Consider the following 17,547-nt stretch of genomic DNA (forward strand, 5'->3'; position numbering starts at 1 on the left):
ACAAACAAAACCAGTGTTCAAAGTAACATGACCCAGCTTTACAGGATTGATGTATCAAATTATTTCTACCTCTACTATTCTTTTTCGATTATGAGAGATGCATTAATTGATAGGCAGCCTGTAAAATACACACACTCAGTATTCCACACATGTGAATTTACAAGGATGGATAAAAAAGTGTATTTGACCTAGAGATAACTAATATGACCACCAAGTTGTTCATGTTGCATCTGTACATGGTTGCCTACCTCAGACATGCACAAGAGAAGAAAAGCATAACAGATCAGAAGCTGTTTCATATTCATTACGGCCCCAGTCTGGCATTCCTTTCACACTCTAAACTTCCACTGTAGTCATTATGGAAGCGTGAGTCTACATTGTCATTGACTTGCTCATTATCAGCCAGATTCACTACTGGTAATCAGGCAGAGATCAATCCTGTATTCTTTATGTACCCAAAACTCCCAGGAATGAATTTGGGTAGTTAATGGTTGTGATGAAGTGGGAATTTTCTGTAATATTGTATTAGTCCTGTGTGTGCCTCAGTTTCCCTCTGTACTTTGCATTGATACCCTGTGGGTGCAAAAGGGTTAAAAATAAAAAGTTGCTCTTGGGGCAGAGCAGGAGACATGAGGTGGTGTCATGTAACTGTTGGGAGGGGGAATGAATGGATCATTAAAGAACTGGCTGAAACCGACTCATATCAATGGAGGATCGATCCACAAAGACATTGGGAGCCCTAAGGATTGAACAACTGATGCTTATCCAGCAGGCAGAACACGTGAACATTTCCACAGGGGTTGGCAAGGGGGTTGGGGTGGCTGTTGGAGAGACTCAGCAGCTTTCACCTGAGACTGCTAGCGAGTCAGAGCCAGAAATGGATACCATAGCAGCATGGCTGATTGCATTGGCTTCGTGAGTTTGGACTATATCTTAACTTTTGCTTCTCTGTGCTAAACTAAGGGCTTCTGATGTAGTGTTCCAGTTGACTAATAAATCCTACTTTGTTTTGAAAAGGCTGCCGGGTGTCACTGCAAATAATTGCTGGGGTGCATTGGTCCCTGAAGAGTATAAAAGTCTCTGACCAGGAGTCTATCTCAGTTGGACTCGCTGGACAGAGCTCACAGTGTGAAATGGGAGTACAAGAACCAGAGAATCAGTCTTGGAGGCACAGAGGCCATATGGCCTACCCTTAAAGAAGAGTAGAACCTCTTGGGGGTCTGGCATTCTGAACAGGTACTTCCAAGGGACTGCTTAGAAGCTGGGAAGTAGCACTGATTCCGTGGATCTGTGACAATGGGCAAGCGACTGACAACACATACGTGAGTTTCTACAATATGTAAATAATGATTCTGTCCCTAAGGATGACGAAAGAGGATCCCATCTGGGTCTCCACTGTGGAATGAACTACCAATTTTTTCTCTCACGAACAGAAGAAATCTTTAGAGAATGTAGCATTTCAGATGCCCTTTGTTTTGCAGATACAGGAGGACTTCCTTTCTAAAACCATAGCTTAAAAGGCCATGGATTATGGTGGTGTTCATTGGCAATTTCTCATTTGTTCTGTTAGCAATGAGGTGGGGAATATGACTGTTCTTCCAACAATGCTGTTAATAGTGAGAATGATAAATGAATACAGAATGAGCAGCTATGGTAGGGCTTCACAAAAATTAAATAAAAAAAGAGGAAATGGGGATTTGTGCTCATACCATTACTCACCAAACATCATCCTCTGAATAGCCCCGCTCCTGTTCCCATTGACATCAGTGGTAACACTGTCTTTGAGTTGGATGGTGCCGGATCAGGCCCAATACTAGTTAACTATACTGTCTAGTACAGTGATTCTCAAACTTTTGTACTTGTACCACCTTTCACATAGCAAGCCTCTGAGTGTGACTCCCCACTTATAAATTTAAAACACTTTTTTATATATTTAACACCATTATAAATGCTGGAGGCAAAGCGGCGTTTGGGGTCGTGTCTGACAGCTCGTGACCCCCCATTTAAGAACCTTGCAACGCCCTGAAGGGTCCTGACCCATAATTTGAGAACCCCTGGTCTAGTAGCTAGGGCACTAAGCTGGGACTTGGGAGATGCAGGTTCAATTCCCTACTCCAGCATAAATTTCCTGTGTGACCTTGGGCAAGTCACTTAGTGTCTTCCTGCTTCAATTCCCCATCTGGAAGTTGGGGATAATGCTTCCCTACCTCACAGGGGTATTGTGAAGATAAATACATTAAAGATTGTGAGGCACTCAGATACCGTGGTAACAGGGGCCATAGATGGATTGATCCTGCAGTTTTTCCATGCATGGAATGCCTACTAAATTTAGTGAGAGATTTCTATGTGGAACATCTGCAGGATAACAGAAACTATCCAAGCAGGTTGATTTTTCTGGGAGCTCTTCCTGACACAGGAAGTCAGAAGAGAAACTCACCAATCTGAGAGTTTGGTGTGCAGAACTCAATGCAGTGTTTCTTATTTTTATAATCTGTCCTCACATCTGCCAGAATTTATTTTCTCATAAATTTAACCTTTTGAAATACTTGCTTTGTGGATGCTATACCATACTTAAACGTAGAAATAGTATCTTGTTTATCTTTTGAAGTAAGTAGCTGAAATCAATCAGGTCTATGACATTTCCTACATATAACTCAGTCTGAAGAAATTAGTGTTTTATTTTCTTGCTGAGCTGCATAAGCCAGGGTTTCTTAAATGTACACAATTAAGATGACAAACTTTAGCTTCAGTAAATTGGAACTCCATAGGGAAGCAGCAGATATGCAGAAATTACTGAAAACATCTAAGTTTTCTATGGAAAACCTGTCTCTATCTCACACAGGGCAAAGACAGAAATAGACTGATGGAAATTAACAGGTTTGTGATCAAAGGGATTTCATCTGTCTGAATGAGATTAAAGGAAGGAAATGAAAACCAATTACATTTGAGCTTCATAAATCACAATACCATAAAATGGCAGTAAACCTGAGAAGTGTAGAAAATACACTCAAAAGTAACAGCCGTGTATGTGTGTGGATGGGGTCCTCCAATGGCCATACAGTCTATATAGTTGAAACAGGACCATAGTCAACAGAATTTTTATATATATTGACCAAGTAGGAATTGCTTAAAATAGGTCTTATATACTGTAACTAAGTTACAAATGGCATCTCAAACTCAGGCGTGGAACCATTTAACTATATACCCTTCCCCTCTATTTTTTTCATTTTTTCTTTTTTCTTTTTTTTTTTTTTTGGGTGCTGACATTGCTATCTTACTTTCGGATGGACTCTTGTTCCTTTGCAGCAAGTTTCCCACTAGGTTGTGCGAGGCCAATGTCAACTAGACTCTGATGTGACCTAGCATCAAATACCCTTTTTTAGCTACTAATGGAGCATCAAAGGAGGTATTGTGTATTTTAGTGAAGCCAACACAGAGTGCGGCTCGCACTGGAGCCCTGAAGATGTTGGTGTATGCAGATCAGCTGGAACACTCGCTTTGAAGAAGCAAGATCATTTGTGCTGAAATCTCTTTTGGTTTTCAGAACTTGTTGCATTTCTTCCTAGCTGGATCAGTTTAATCATCACCATTTAATTTTTCTTGTGTGCATCTGAGGTACTGGGGCAGCTTGTGGTTAAATTATTGCATTATTTTTAAGGTGCACTATTGCCTTTTGGTGATGGATGGACATTTAAAAATATTAATATAAATATAGCTTGTTTCCCAAGAAGGGGTCTTTTTTCTAGTTAGACAATTGAACTGGTATGATAGTAAGTATTTATCCAGCTGAGAGCTGGTAAAAAAAAGAACTGCAAAAAGTGAAAGTCATGGAATGTAATGGGCATTAAGGGATTGTAAGATATGGTATGCTTGGACAGGCACGTAACATGCTTCAGAAAGGAATCAATAAAATTTTATACCAGATCAGGAATTTCACTAGGAGCCCATGTAATGTCTTAGGAAAACATGTAGCATTGGCTCAAGCCTTCAAGAGTACCTCTGAGAATCCCAAGAGCTGCATTCTTTATTAGGTGAAGTCTGAACAATCTGTGATTCCACAAAGCAAGGCGTTATAGTTGTCGAAACTACTGAGAAGAAAAGGCACTAAAATATTCACATCAGTTTTAAAAGGCAATGTTCAAGACTGCTACATTCAGCTAATTATTAAAAAACAACCAGGGGATCCAGTCTCCTTTCAATGAACACTGAGCTCTCATTATTGGGAATTATACAGCGTGTCAAGATGAAAATACAACCCACAGTTAAGGTTTAATGAAAACTCCCCCAAAACTTCCAGCCTGGGGAACCTTGAAAAGCGAGCTACTCTGGTTCTATTTTAAAGTTCTGAGTAAGAGGCCACTGCTATACAGTATTTGCCTGCTACATCTCATCCTCAAAACCAAACTCAGACAACAATTTCTCAAACTGAAAACCTAAAGCTAAGTGTCAGGTACCCAGTAAACAGATGTGTGTACGCTCAACCTCTCTCTCATAGTGCCTGCACGCCAGTTTGCTTACTGCAAGAGCTATTGAAGTATAACATTTTTCTTCTATTGATGTTGTCATCTCAAATATAGACAAGCTTTTGGTGTATTATATCAAAGGCAGCAGGGAGATATAACAGCATAAGAACAGCATTGCAGCTGATTTCAACAGCCTCCGATAGAACCTTCGCTGTACTAGGAAGTGAGCTATTGCCAAATTGAAATTTCCTCTCTACAGTAGACACCTCATTTGAAACCAAATAGGACTGCAATTGTTCACCCCCAACTTTTGTCAGAAACTTTGACAAAAAATAAGAAATTGGAAAGGAGTCAAACTAGCAGTTCATTTGGAGAAAAAATAGATTTTTTTTTCAAACTAGGGAGTCATAGGAGCCAATTTTAAAGCATCTGGAACCATCACAGAAGCAGTCAAGTGTTTGTAAAACATGTCAAAATTGGAACCGAAGTGAGTAAACAGTTTCACTAGCCATGTAAGCCACAGATCCAGACAAGATGTCACTGATGTTAATTGACTTACCACTTGATTAATCTCAAAAGAGTTAATGGGTAAACATCTTGAAATGAAAAAAGTACTAACAAGACCAATACTGACACTGCTATATAATGGGATCAATTTCAAAAACAAGACAATTTCCTTCCAAGAAAAAAAAAACTTGAATGTCTCATTTGAAATTGCCTGGGGATTATGCATACCAGACAATACTCAAAATCACACCAGAATGAGCAGAAGTAAGAATAATTAGATGAAAATTGCATGACCAGCAGCCAATAAATAATGAATGTCAAGTCCTCAGCTCTCTAGTAATACTCCAAGGTCTGGACCTCTTCTTTCAACCTTTTCAAAACGTTTATAAAACAAGGTAAATGAGAAACTATGGAAGTGGAACAACTGTACAATAATGGTGTACAAAATCAGCAATATTAGTTTGAGTTTTAACTGGATCCTTAACCAAGAATGAACAGCATTATCCAAATTGGTTAGAAATTAGAAGCTTTACTTTCAGGTCAGATTTTGATCCCTTCACTTATACTGAGTAGTGCTTTACTCCACAAGTAGTCCTTTTGAAGACAATGTAGCTAATCCTGAAGCAGGTGCTATTCAACATGAGTAAGGTTAGTATTTTGTCATGGGTATTTTTAGCAAAAGTCACATACAGGTGGTGGGCAATAAACAAAAATTCACAGAACACTGCGACCTGTCTGTGACTTTTCCTAAAAAATACCCTGGGGGGGAGGGACTAACAGTGGGAGTCCCACTGGGCGCTGATTGCTGGCCACTGCTCCTATAGTGTAGGCTGACCCAGCCCTGGGCACTGCACCCAGTCCTGCTGCTGCTCCTGGGTGGGGGCTGACAGCTGCTCCAGCCCTGCAGCTGCAGTGGGCTGAAGCTGAAGAAGTCATGTAAGTCTCTTAACACGGAATCGGTGACCTCCATGACAGAATCATATCATAGAATCATAGAATCATAGAATATCAGGGTTGGAAGGGACCCCAGAAGGTCATCTAGTCCAACCCCCTGCTCGAAGCAGGACCAATTCCCAGTTAAATCATCCCAGCCAGGGCTTTGTCAAGCCTGACCTTAAAAACCTCTAAGGAAGGAGATTCTACCACCTCCCTAGGTAACGCATTCCAGTGTTTCACCACCCTCCTAGTGAAAAAGTTTTTCCTAATATCCAATCTAAACCTCCCCCACTGCAACTTGAGACCATTACTCCTCGTTCTGTCATCTGCTACCATTGAGAACAGTCTAGAGCCATCCTCTTTGGAACCCCCTTTCAGGTAGTTGAAAGCAGCTATCAAATCCCCCCTCATTCTTCTCTTCTGCAGACTAAACAATCCCAGCTCCCTCAGCCTCTCCTCGTAAGTCATGTGTTCTAGACCCTTAATCATTTTTGTTGCCCTTCGCTGGACTCTCTCCAATTTATCCACATCCTTCTTGTAGTGTGGGGCCCAAAACTGGACACAGTACTCCAGATGAGGCCTCACCAATGTCGAATAGAGGGGAACGATCACGTCCCTCGATCTGCTCGCTATGCCCCTACTTATACATCCCAAAATGCCATTGGCCTTCTTGGCAACAAGGGCACACTGCTGACTCATATCCAGCTTCTCATCCACTGTCACCCCTAGGTCCTTTTCCGCAGAACTGCTGCCTAGCCATTTGGCCCCTAGTCTGTAGCGGTGCATTGGATTTTTCCGTCCTAAGTGCAGGACCCTGCACTTATCCTTATTGAACCTCATCAGATTTCTTTTGGCCCAATCCTCCAATTTGTCTAGGTCCTTCTGTATCCTATCCCTCCCCTCCAGCGTATCTATCACTCCTCCCAGTTTAGTATCATCCGCAAATTTGCTGAGAGTGCAATCTACATCATCCTCCAGATCATTTATGAAGATATTGAACAAAACCGGCCCCAGGACCGACCCCTGGGGCACTCCACTTGACACCGGCTGCCAACTAGACATGGAGCCATTGATCACTACCCGTTGAGCCCGACAATCTAGCCAGCTTTCTACCACCTTATAGTGCATTCATCCAGCCCATACTTCCTTAACTTGCTGACAAGAATACTGTGGGAGACAGTGTCAAAAGCTTTGCTAAAGTCAAGAAACAATACATCCACTGCTTTCCCTTCATCCACAGAACCAGTAATCTCATCATAAAAGGCGATTAGATTAGTCAAGCATGACCTTCCCTTGGTGAATCCATGCTGGCTGTTCCTGATCACTTTCCTCTCATGCAAGTGCTTCAGGATTGATTCTTTGAGGACCTGCTCCATGATTTTTCCAGGGACTGAGGTGAGGCTGACTGGCCTCACCTTAAACATCCTTAAATCCTTAAATATCCTTAAACATGAGTACAGGGATCAAAATCTGGCCTTTTATGTAAAAATAAAGAACAAAAATCATGATTCAAAAGAAACAAAAATGCCATCAGTGAAAGAAAATTAGAGGAAAGTTCAGTCGGTGTGAAGTTGTATGACACAACCAGGATCAAACAGTGAGGGATCAGGGTGCAAATTAAGTTTTCCTTCACAGCAAAATGATAAAGCAATCAAAATTAATAACAGTGACTACACTGTCATAATGACCAGTGGTTTGATGCAGATCAGTCTATCTGAAAATAAATGTTTTGCTAAAATATCATTTTAACTTCATTATCATGCACATTGTGTAAAGAGTTGTCACTTTGGATGGGCTATCACCAGCAGGAGAGTGAATTTGTGTGGGGGGGTGGAGGGTGAGAAAACCTGGATTTGTGCTGGAAATGGCCTAACCTGAAGATTACTTTAGATAAGCTATTACCAGCAGGACAGTGGGGTGGGAGGAGGTATTGTTTCATATTCTCTGTGTATATATAAAGCCTGCTGCAGTTTCCACGGTATGCATCTGATGAAGTGAGCTGTAGCTCACGAAAGCTCATGCTCAAATAAATTGGTTAGTCTCTAAGGTGCCACAAGTACTCCTTTTCTTTTTGCGAATACAGACTAACACGGCTGTTACTCTGAAACCTAAAATATCAGGGGCGTCTTTGAGTCTAGTTGAAGAAAGGATACAAGCAGAAATAAAACATAATACCATAGGATTTACAAAAGAAGAAACATTGCCATGCAATCTGAAGGGGTCAATGGGCCATCTTTGCAAATCCTGGCTATGACGAGACAGGCTTTGATTGTTACTGCTATATCTCATCAAAACAAGTAGTATTTTCCGACACTGCATCCTTCCCTGGAATTCTGTTACATAGTATTTACTAGTAGATCACACACAAAGTCTAATCAATTTTAAAATACAACTCCTATTCCAACAACAGCATTTTCAGCATTCTGATGTCCACATGACTCTGCCCCATGAGGCCATTCAACAACTTTATAAACAAAGCAGAAAACACAGCTGTTTGGCCTAGCCACAAGCTCCTTGTAACTCATATAACTATCCAAACTCTTCCAGTGTTTTCTGCAGTCATAAGACAAATCCAATTCCAATGTTTCATCCAAAATCCATATTCACATTTACTGAATGATGAATGCCTCTTTATGACTAGTTGATTAATAACTGTCTGTGATGTTACACCCAATTATTATTTATGGAAATATGCTTATAATATGGAAATGGCATAACTGAGATATATTTTATGCAAGATGTGTCTTGTAAGGTATCATCGGAAAGGCCATAATTTACTGAATGTAATTATCCAATGTGTCTGCATGTATCATTTCTGTATCTAAAGTTAGGAATATTGACTTTGTAACAATTACAATTGTGTGTGTATTTGGGAGACACACACCAAACAAGACGCCATCAGCCTTGATGGGTCATTAGGAAGAAACAATAAGACTTTGAAGATACTAATCTCTCTCCTTCCTGAGGGGCACCCTAGGACGTAGCTGTGACACTACTAGGTCAGGTTTCAGAGTAGCAGCCGTGTTAGTCTGTATCTGGAAAAAGAAAAGGAGGACTTGTGGCACCTTAGAGACTAACATATTTATTTGAGCATAAGCTTTTGTGAGCTACAGCTCATGTCATCGATGACAAGGTGGGTGAGGTAATTTCTTTTATTGGACCAACTTCTTTTGGTGAAAGAGACAAGCTTTTGAGCCACACAGAGCTCTTCTTCAGGTCTTCTTCCCAGACCTGAAGAAAAGCTGTTTGTGGCTCAAAAGCTTGTCTCTCTCACCAAAAGAAGTTGGTCCAATAAAAGAAATTACCTCACCCACCTTGTGTCTCACCACGTAGGATGTCTGCCTGATTATTAAATCCAGGGAGTACTATTTGGAGCACACTATTTTATGGCAGCTGCTGTGGTAACTCTCAGAAAAATAGTTTGTCTTTTAGCTTTTTAAGGGCTTTATAGATCAAAAGTCAAGATCTTAAGTTTCACCTGGAAGCAAATAGGGAGCAAGTTTTATTGTGTATGTTCCTTACAGCCAACATCACCAGATGAGCAACCAGTCACATTTTGCACTAGCTTCAGTAGTCCTAAACGTAGACCCACATAGACCACACTGCAATAAAACCATAAAAACATGGATAACAGTGGCAAAATCCAGAGCCAGGCAGAATATCACACAATAACCAGGCATAGATATAGAGCAGTTCTGATGAAAATGAAATAAACAAAGGACTATTTGCATGTTGATGACACTGCTGCCTATATTTTGCTGTAGCCCCTGGTGGCTTCACATACACATAGAAAAGGAGTCGGGGACAAAATAGAACCTTGCAGAGAGATCTCAGACTATGGCTTCACACTATTCTGTGCCTTCTCAGGAGGAAAGAATGAAACAACTATTCAAGAGATACACAGTCCACCCAGACGAGGAGCTACAGCCAGACACCACAGCACCAAAGCCCCGTTATCAATTTAGGCTTATTATACTAAGCATTTGGTGTACCTTTGGGGGAAGTCCTATGGAACCCTCAATTAATAAACATGCAGGCAGCTACGTCTAGGACAGTGCCCAAACTAGCATTTTGATCTAGATCTGTCGGTGCTTAGAACTCATTCCTGTTTATGTTATAACATCCAAGAAACTACCTTAAAAGAATGCTAAGGTTGCAAAATCAAGCCCTCAAAATATAGACTCTAAAACACTCTAAAAACAAGGCCTCCTGCTGGGATCTGGTTCTTGTCTCCTCTGCAGTTCAGTCAGGCTGCTCCTCCTCCAGGCTGCCGGAGCACCAGCAGCAGGAATACTCACAGAACAGAAGGGAGAGTCTCCATGTTCTCCCATTGGTGGTGCCTGGCACACCAGTGGCCAGCAGCAGCAGCCAAGAGGAGCAACTGCAGGGAAAGTCCTTCTGAGTTCCTGCACCAGTGAGCTAAAGAATGCTTCACAACGAGAAACCTAGTGTGCATGTGTGAACTAAGATATTTTTCAAAGGTTTATAACTTGGCCAAATGAGGGTGTGTTTTTATGGAAACAGCAAAAGACAAGATGATACCTCACTCACCCACCAAATTTCAAGCCCATCCTCCAAAGCATGGAGGTACTAGAGGTTCTCAACAAAACGGTTGTACACATTTTCTTAATGGGCTAAACAACTTATTTTTACCTATAGGGTTATAGTGAATCACAAATTGAACATGATCCAACAATGTGATGCAGTAGTGAAAAAGGCTAATGTAATTCTGGGGTGTATTAACAGGAGATTCATATGTAAGACACAGGAGGTAATTGTCCCTCTCTGCATGACACTGTTGAGAGTTCAGATGGAGTATTATGTTCAATTCTGGGCGCCATACTGAGGGAGGATGTGGATAAATTGGAGAGTGTTTAGAGGAGAACAACAAAAATGACCAAAGGTTTAGAAAACCTGACCTAAGAGGAAAGGTTAAAAAACCTGGGCATGTTTAGTCTTTAGAAAAGAAGACTGAGAGGAGAACTCAAACAGTCTCAAATATATTAAGGGCTGTAATAAAGAGGATGGTGATTAATTGTTCTCCATGTCCATTGAAGGTAGGACAAGAAGTAATGGGCTTAATCTGCAGCAAGAAAGTTTTACATTAGGAGAAACTTTCAAACCGTAAGGACAGTTAAGTTCCAGAATAGGCTTCCAAAGAAGGTTGTGAAATCCCCATCACTGGAGGTTTTAAAAAGCAGCTTGGACAAAGATCTGTCAGGGATGGTCTAAGTTTACTTGGTCCTGCCTCAGTGCAGGGGACTGAACTTGGTGACTACTCGAGGTCCTTCTAGCCCTATAAGTCCATGATTTCATAACATAAGAAGATAAGAACATAAGAATGGCCATACTGGGTCAGACCAAAGGTCCACTCAGCCCAATATCCTGTCTACTGACAGTGGCCAATGCCAGGTCTCCCAGAGGGACTGAACCTAACAGGTAATGATCTAGTGATCTCTCTCCTGCCATCCATCTCCATCCTCTGACAAACAGAGGCTAGGGACACCATTCCTTATCCATCCTAGCTAATAGCCATTAATGGACTTAACCTCCATGAGTTTATCCAGTTCTCTTTTAAACCCTGTTATAGTCCTAGCCTTCACAACCTCCTCAGGCAAGGAGTTCCACAGGTTGACTGTGCGCTGAGTGAAGAAGAACTTCCTTTTATTTGTTTTAAACCTGCTACCCATTAATTTCATTTGGTGGCCCCTAGTTCTTATATTATGGGAACAAGTAAATAACTTTTCCTTATTCACTTTCTCCACATCACTCATGATTTTATATACGTCTATCATGTCCCCCTTAGTCTCCTCTTTTCCAAGCTGAAAAGTCCTAGCCTCTTTAATCTCTCCTCATATGGGACCCGTTCCAAACCCCTAATCATTTTAGTTGCCCTTCTCTAAACCTTTTCTAATGCCAGTATATCTTTTTTGAGATGAGGGGACCACATCTGTATGCAGTATTCAAGATGTGGGTGTACCATGGATTTATATAACGGCAATAAAATATTCTTCGTCTTATTCTCTATCCCTTTTTTAATGATTCCTAAACATCCCGTTTGCTTTTTTGACTGCTGATGCACACTGCATGGATGTCTTTAGAGAATGATCCACGATGACTCCAAGATCTTTCTCCTGATTAGCTGTAGCTAAATTAGCGCCCATCATATTGTATGTATAGTTGGGGTTATTTTTTCCAATGTGCATTACTTTCATTTATCCACATTAAATTTCATTTGCATTTTGTTGCCCAATCACTTAGTTTTGTGAGATCTTTTTGAAGTTCTTCACAGTCTGCTTTGATCTTAACTATCTTGAGCAGTTTAGTATTGTCTGCAAACTTTGCCACCTCACTGTTTACCCCTTTCTCCAGATCATTTATGAATAGGTTGAATAGGATTGGTCCTAGGACTGACCCTTGGGGAACACCACTAATTACCCCTCTCCATTCTGAAAATTTACCATTTATTCCGCCCCTTTTCAAATACATAACTTGTTAAAAATTCTATTTCTAAATCTCTTCTGAAAGTACAGTTCATAAGTTATAACCATAATCTGTTTAAACCGAATGTTAATATTTCTGTTTTATGTACAGTCTTCTTACATTTCCTTCTAATAACATGCAGCCAATCAGGTAAGCGGAACAACTTTGAGTTAACTGAGTGTCATAGGATTAAACTGAAGACCTGTCATTCTCATCTCATACTGGAACTATATATAAAAAAATGACACTCCAAAAGCATTTCCACAGTTCAGTTTAGTTTTCTTATCACCTTTGGCCTTTTATTGTATTCATTGGTAATCAAGCTCCTAGTAGCTGGGATGAAAGCCTCTCTTAACACTGAAGGGATATGAGATAGGTTCCTTGATTCAAAAACTTGTAAGTAACCAGACAGTTGTCTGTTTTACTGCATTATTGAAGGAGGCTCTGTAAGGAAATGAATCAGTATGAGAAGTGCTGCTGCTATTGGGTTAGTTTTCAGAAATCTGAGTCCCTTCCATAACAGCAGCAATTTGCAGAGGAAGAAAACGTGAGAGATTTCAAAAGTATAAAGGCTAGGGAGTAATTGCTTGGATGTACAGATTTCCTCTCCTCTGTGATTTACATTCAGTTATGTTGTCGTTTAAAAAATAATTGAGGAACTTTTTGATGTACTTTTATTGTTACTTTTCTGGGTGGATATCAGTATGTGTAGTGAGGCGGTGTGGTGCCCCACCACCCCGCCGAGGGACAAACCCCCCCACAGACACCAAAGTGGGCGGAGCCCATGGATCCTCTGCCCGCCCCCCAGAGGTTAAGGCGCAGGACAGGAAGTAGAAAAGCCCAACCCCAGAGCTCAGTTGGGCAACAGCAGATGGAGAGGCCAGACACCCGTGGCCTGGCTGCAACTTGGGAGACCCTGGCAAGCCATGGCCGACCCGAGGACTGGCCGGACCAGCCGAGGCCTGACCCTGATCGACGCCCAGAGGAGCAGCTGAGCCTACCCTGCACCAGCTACTCCGAGGAGCGGCCAAGTCTACCCCTCGCCAGCTACCCAGAGGAGCCCATGGTGGTGGAAACTCCTATGAGGGGCAGTCTGGAAGTAGCCCGGGGGCAGCTGACCCCAGTCTGGCTGCAGCACTGCCAGAGGGCAATGTCAGTGTGTTGCGGCCAGGATCCCCACTGACACAGCAGCGGGTCTTCGACTGCTGCTAGGGCCCCAGGCTGGGACGCAGTGGAGTGGGTGGGCCTGTGTCCCCCTGCCACCCACCTCACGAGTGGCAGTCTCCCCCTCCCCCGGTTGCTAAAGCCAGGGCCTGGGCCTATACTGAACTATTTGCTCAGCCCCTGCCTAAGGGCCTGAGCCCCTGACTGTTTCTTTGCTGCCCCGCCCTGACCCAGGGCCTGGGCTTATACCGAACTGCCCACAGGACCCAGCCTGAAGGTCTGGGCCATAGCCTGGGTATTCCCCAACCCAGCCGAGAGTATAGGGAGGCGGTGTGGTGCCCCACCACCCCACCGAGGGACGAGCCCCGGCTGAGTTTCCTTACAGCATGTTAATATTCACCAAAGTTCTTCATTTGTTTTCAAGAGTAATTTGTTTTATCCCTGACCTTATATGAGCAAAGACAAAGGAAGTCTATAACTTGTATGAGAGAAAGAAACACAGGCAGTACAACAGGTATTTTGCAACGTTAGAGAAAAAACAGCAGATTAACTCTGTCTGATGTAATGTAGCTACAACTTCTCAAATTATGGATGGAAAAACATAGGCATTGGCTTGTTAATAGAGAAACATGCAGGTTTCACCTTGGACGTATACATATTATTTTTTCTCATGTTCAGGTACCGTCTCTCAAGCAAAGTAAAAGACATTCTCTTTATTTATGTTTTCCCTAAGAACATGACACAATGCCTAAAGGAAGGAATATGCTGTTTTAACAAACTCTCTCTCTTCACACCAATTCATGCAAATCCTAAATTCAAATCCTTCATCAGCCAAAAAGCTCTTCTGATCTGGCAGTAGAATGCTCTTAAGCAACTTTAACATTTTATATTTAGAGCTAAGATGCCACCAATGCTGAATTAGTAGAATATAACAATTTACCCTCTAGCAGCAGGTTTACAGCTAGGAAAATTTGGCATTGCATAATGAACATAAAAGAATGGAAAACAATTAAGTACCCAATTACAGAGCTGGAGCAGGATACTAACTCCACTGGGCACTGATCATGTAAAAGAAAGCAACTGAAAAACAGGACATGAAAGCCCAAATACTACTGGGTCTTTATAGGCCTGAGCCCTACATGCAGAAATCCCTCATGGAGACTGGCTTTGTGTGTGTGTGTATGTTAACTATTTCTTTGGTGTTTCAATGCAACAGACTCGTATTTACATTTCTAAGTTATGCTCAGATATTTTACCAAATGAGCATTTGAAGAAGCTAAATTAGGTTTCTTTGGTCACATGATGTGGATATGCCATTTGATACAAAAACACTGGAAGAAGTTGTAATTCACAAGAAAGTTTTGTAAATATCACAGACTATAATGCAGCATTGAATTTATCAGCTCCCAAAAAAATCCCGCGCCACCAGCTGAAAAGATCAGCAGAGAATTCCCCTTGTGGAGGGGAACTCTCCACTGGAGTAATGCTGGTCAGAGTGCCAGAGCTGAGTCCTGTACCAGATGTCCCACCCATTTGTGCTATGGGGGGGCCCCTAAGGCAGGGAGATGGCAGGCTGGGACAGGCCAGGAGCAGGGCGAGGTGGATCATAGAGCTCCAATACTTCAAATCTCCACTGGTTTAACGTTTCTTAGGATCCTTATACGAGTGGTATAAGTTAGAGCAGCCTCTTGGGTGCTCTAAATAATGTCAAGGTCAGGCTGATGCTAAATCAGGGAGCAGTATGCTTCCCCTGCAGTGACCATAGCTTGGCTGCTGTAGAGAATTGCGCACCTAGGATTTAAACATTTCCAGAGTTTCAATACACATAGTAAGAACATAAGAACGGCCATACTGGGTCAGACCAAAGGTCCATCAAGCCCAGTATCCTGTCCTCTGACAGTGGCCAATGGCGGGTGCCCCAAAGGGAATGAACAGACAGGTTATCAGCAAGTGATCCATGCCCTGTCACACAATCCCAGCTTCTGGCAAACAGAGGCTAGGGATACCATTTCTGCCCATCCTGGCTAATAGGTCCATCAATGGCTATCTTCCATGAATCTATCTAGCTCCCTTTTGAACCCTGTTATAGTATTGGCCTTCACAACACCCTCTGGCAAGGAGTTCCAGAAGTTGACAGTGCGTTGCATGAAAAAATACTTTTTTGTGTTTGTTTTAAACCTGCTACCTATTAATTTCATTTGGTGGTTCCTTGTTCTTGTATTATGAGAAGGAGTAAATAACACTTCCTTATTTACTTTCTCTATACCACTCACGATTTTATAGACCTCTATCATATGGCCCCTTAGTCTCCTCTTTTCCAAGCTGAAAGAGGTGACTTAGGGGGGATATGGTAGATCCACAATTTTCCTACTAGGCAGTGCCTTATAATCGAACAAAACAACACAGTCTTTCAAACATATACAAAAAGTGCTCTGATTACTGGGCAGCTCACGGTGTGAAGAACATAATTAACCTTGAAAACTCCTTTCCCACTAATCTTTTTGAAAAATCTAAAAAATATGATGGTGGTTAGCACAGGCATTAATATGAAATTTAAGGCTAAATCTGCAACCCCCAACCTCCATTTGCCGGTGCCAATAAAATCTTTGCATCACATGACACCATCATGTACGCCATGTACGCCACATATTTTACAAAATAAAAGTATTTTAGAAATGGTTAGGAGAGTTTTAAATATTGTTATTAGTAATGTTTTTCATATCATATCACCTATAAAGATAGATGCTTTAGTGTCATCTAACCCAAGAGGAATCAGAGGCAGATGAAAATTATAACAAATACCTCTTAATACTGTAACATTCGGAAACACCTTACAAATATTTAAAATAGCTGATCCATACAAAATAATGTCAAGATATTAAAGCTGAATATATTATGATCTTCTTGAGCTATTAAAAAAGCCTTATCCCTCTATAAGGGGGCATTCTGGGCTTTTAATGGTGTAAAGTTCCTATTTCTAGCTCTCATAAAAAAAGGATTAGATAATAAATATATGACTGTTGCAGGACTGAATGTCTTGGGTCACACGCCAGGCTAATTTTGGGAGAGAAATTTTAATTTTTGGGGAAAACAGGAAACATTTCTCTTGCCAGCTGTTTGTTTGGTTTCTTTTAATGCCAGTAGCGTGAAGCCTATCTGAGGTTCAGTTGTACATAGTTCCACTGGAGAAATATTAGTGGGCAGACTGCAGGTGAGGTTGTAAAAATGTATGTTAAGTATATTGTATTAAGTAGCTCTGCATTTTATCATATTAATAGCAATAAAATTATTTTATATCTATACAGATACAGACACACTTAGCCCATATCCATTTCTGGAAAGGAAGTAAAGAATTCTTTATTTACCAAAACTGCCAGGGAATTTAGGAATGCAAAATATAACTATCTCACCTAGAATTTGGCCAATATTCAACGATTACCATGGGATATTTAAAGACCAAGATTAGTCAGTTTCTTGGTTTTTTCATCGTATCTACGTACAGCAGCAGCACATTCTCCCATCACCACACCTGTGACGTTAATACAATATTTTGCTTCTATCTGCAGTGTCAGCCACACTGGTACCTATTTATTTGGAAGAAGAGTATCACCTACTGAATTACCAGCTCCATCCAGTACCTTGGCTACCAGATTGGTACGGCTGCAGGTATTATGTGTCTGCTACAATACTTTGAAAATTCCAGTTATAACAATGATGTGTTTGAAAACATACATAAAATACCATGAAAAAAGATAAAATTAGAATTATAGGCAACAGCAATTCATTAAAAGGTAATTCTGAAAACCTCCAGCATACATATGTGCATACAAATGTAATTTTATCTGTGTATGTGGGGTGTTTAAAAACAAATGTAAGTATTGTAGAACTGAGATTAAAAAGTGATTGAAAGAATGGTTTTCGAAATAACGGTATTACATTAACTTTTCAAAGCCGTTTTCGTCACTAACTATTGTATTGAGAAAACCCAATTATA

The 17,547-nt window shown here is 41.2% G+C and overlaps 1 protein-coding gene across 2 annotated transcripts in view; it reads right to left on the bottom strand.

Annotated features, from left to right (window-relative positions):
- Positions 1 to 17,547, bottom strand: part of PCSK5 (proprotein convertase subtilisin/kexin type 5) — a 299,090-nt gene that overhangs the window by 121,134 nt on the left and 160,409 nt on the right. The window lies entirely within an intron of this gene.

This window comes from Eretmochelys imbricata, chromosome 5, assembly GCF_965152235.1.
Source record: "Eretmochelys imbricata isolate rEreImb1 chromosome 5, rEreImb1.hap1, whole genome shotgun sequence".
In the NCBI taxonomy this organism is placed as follows: Eukaryota; Metazoa; Chordata; order Testudines; family Cheloniidae; genus Eretmochelys; species Eretmochelys imbricata.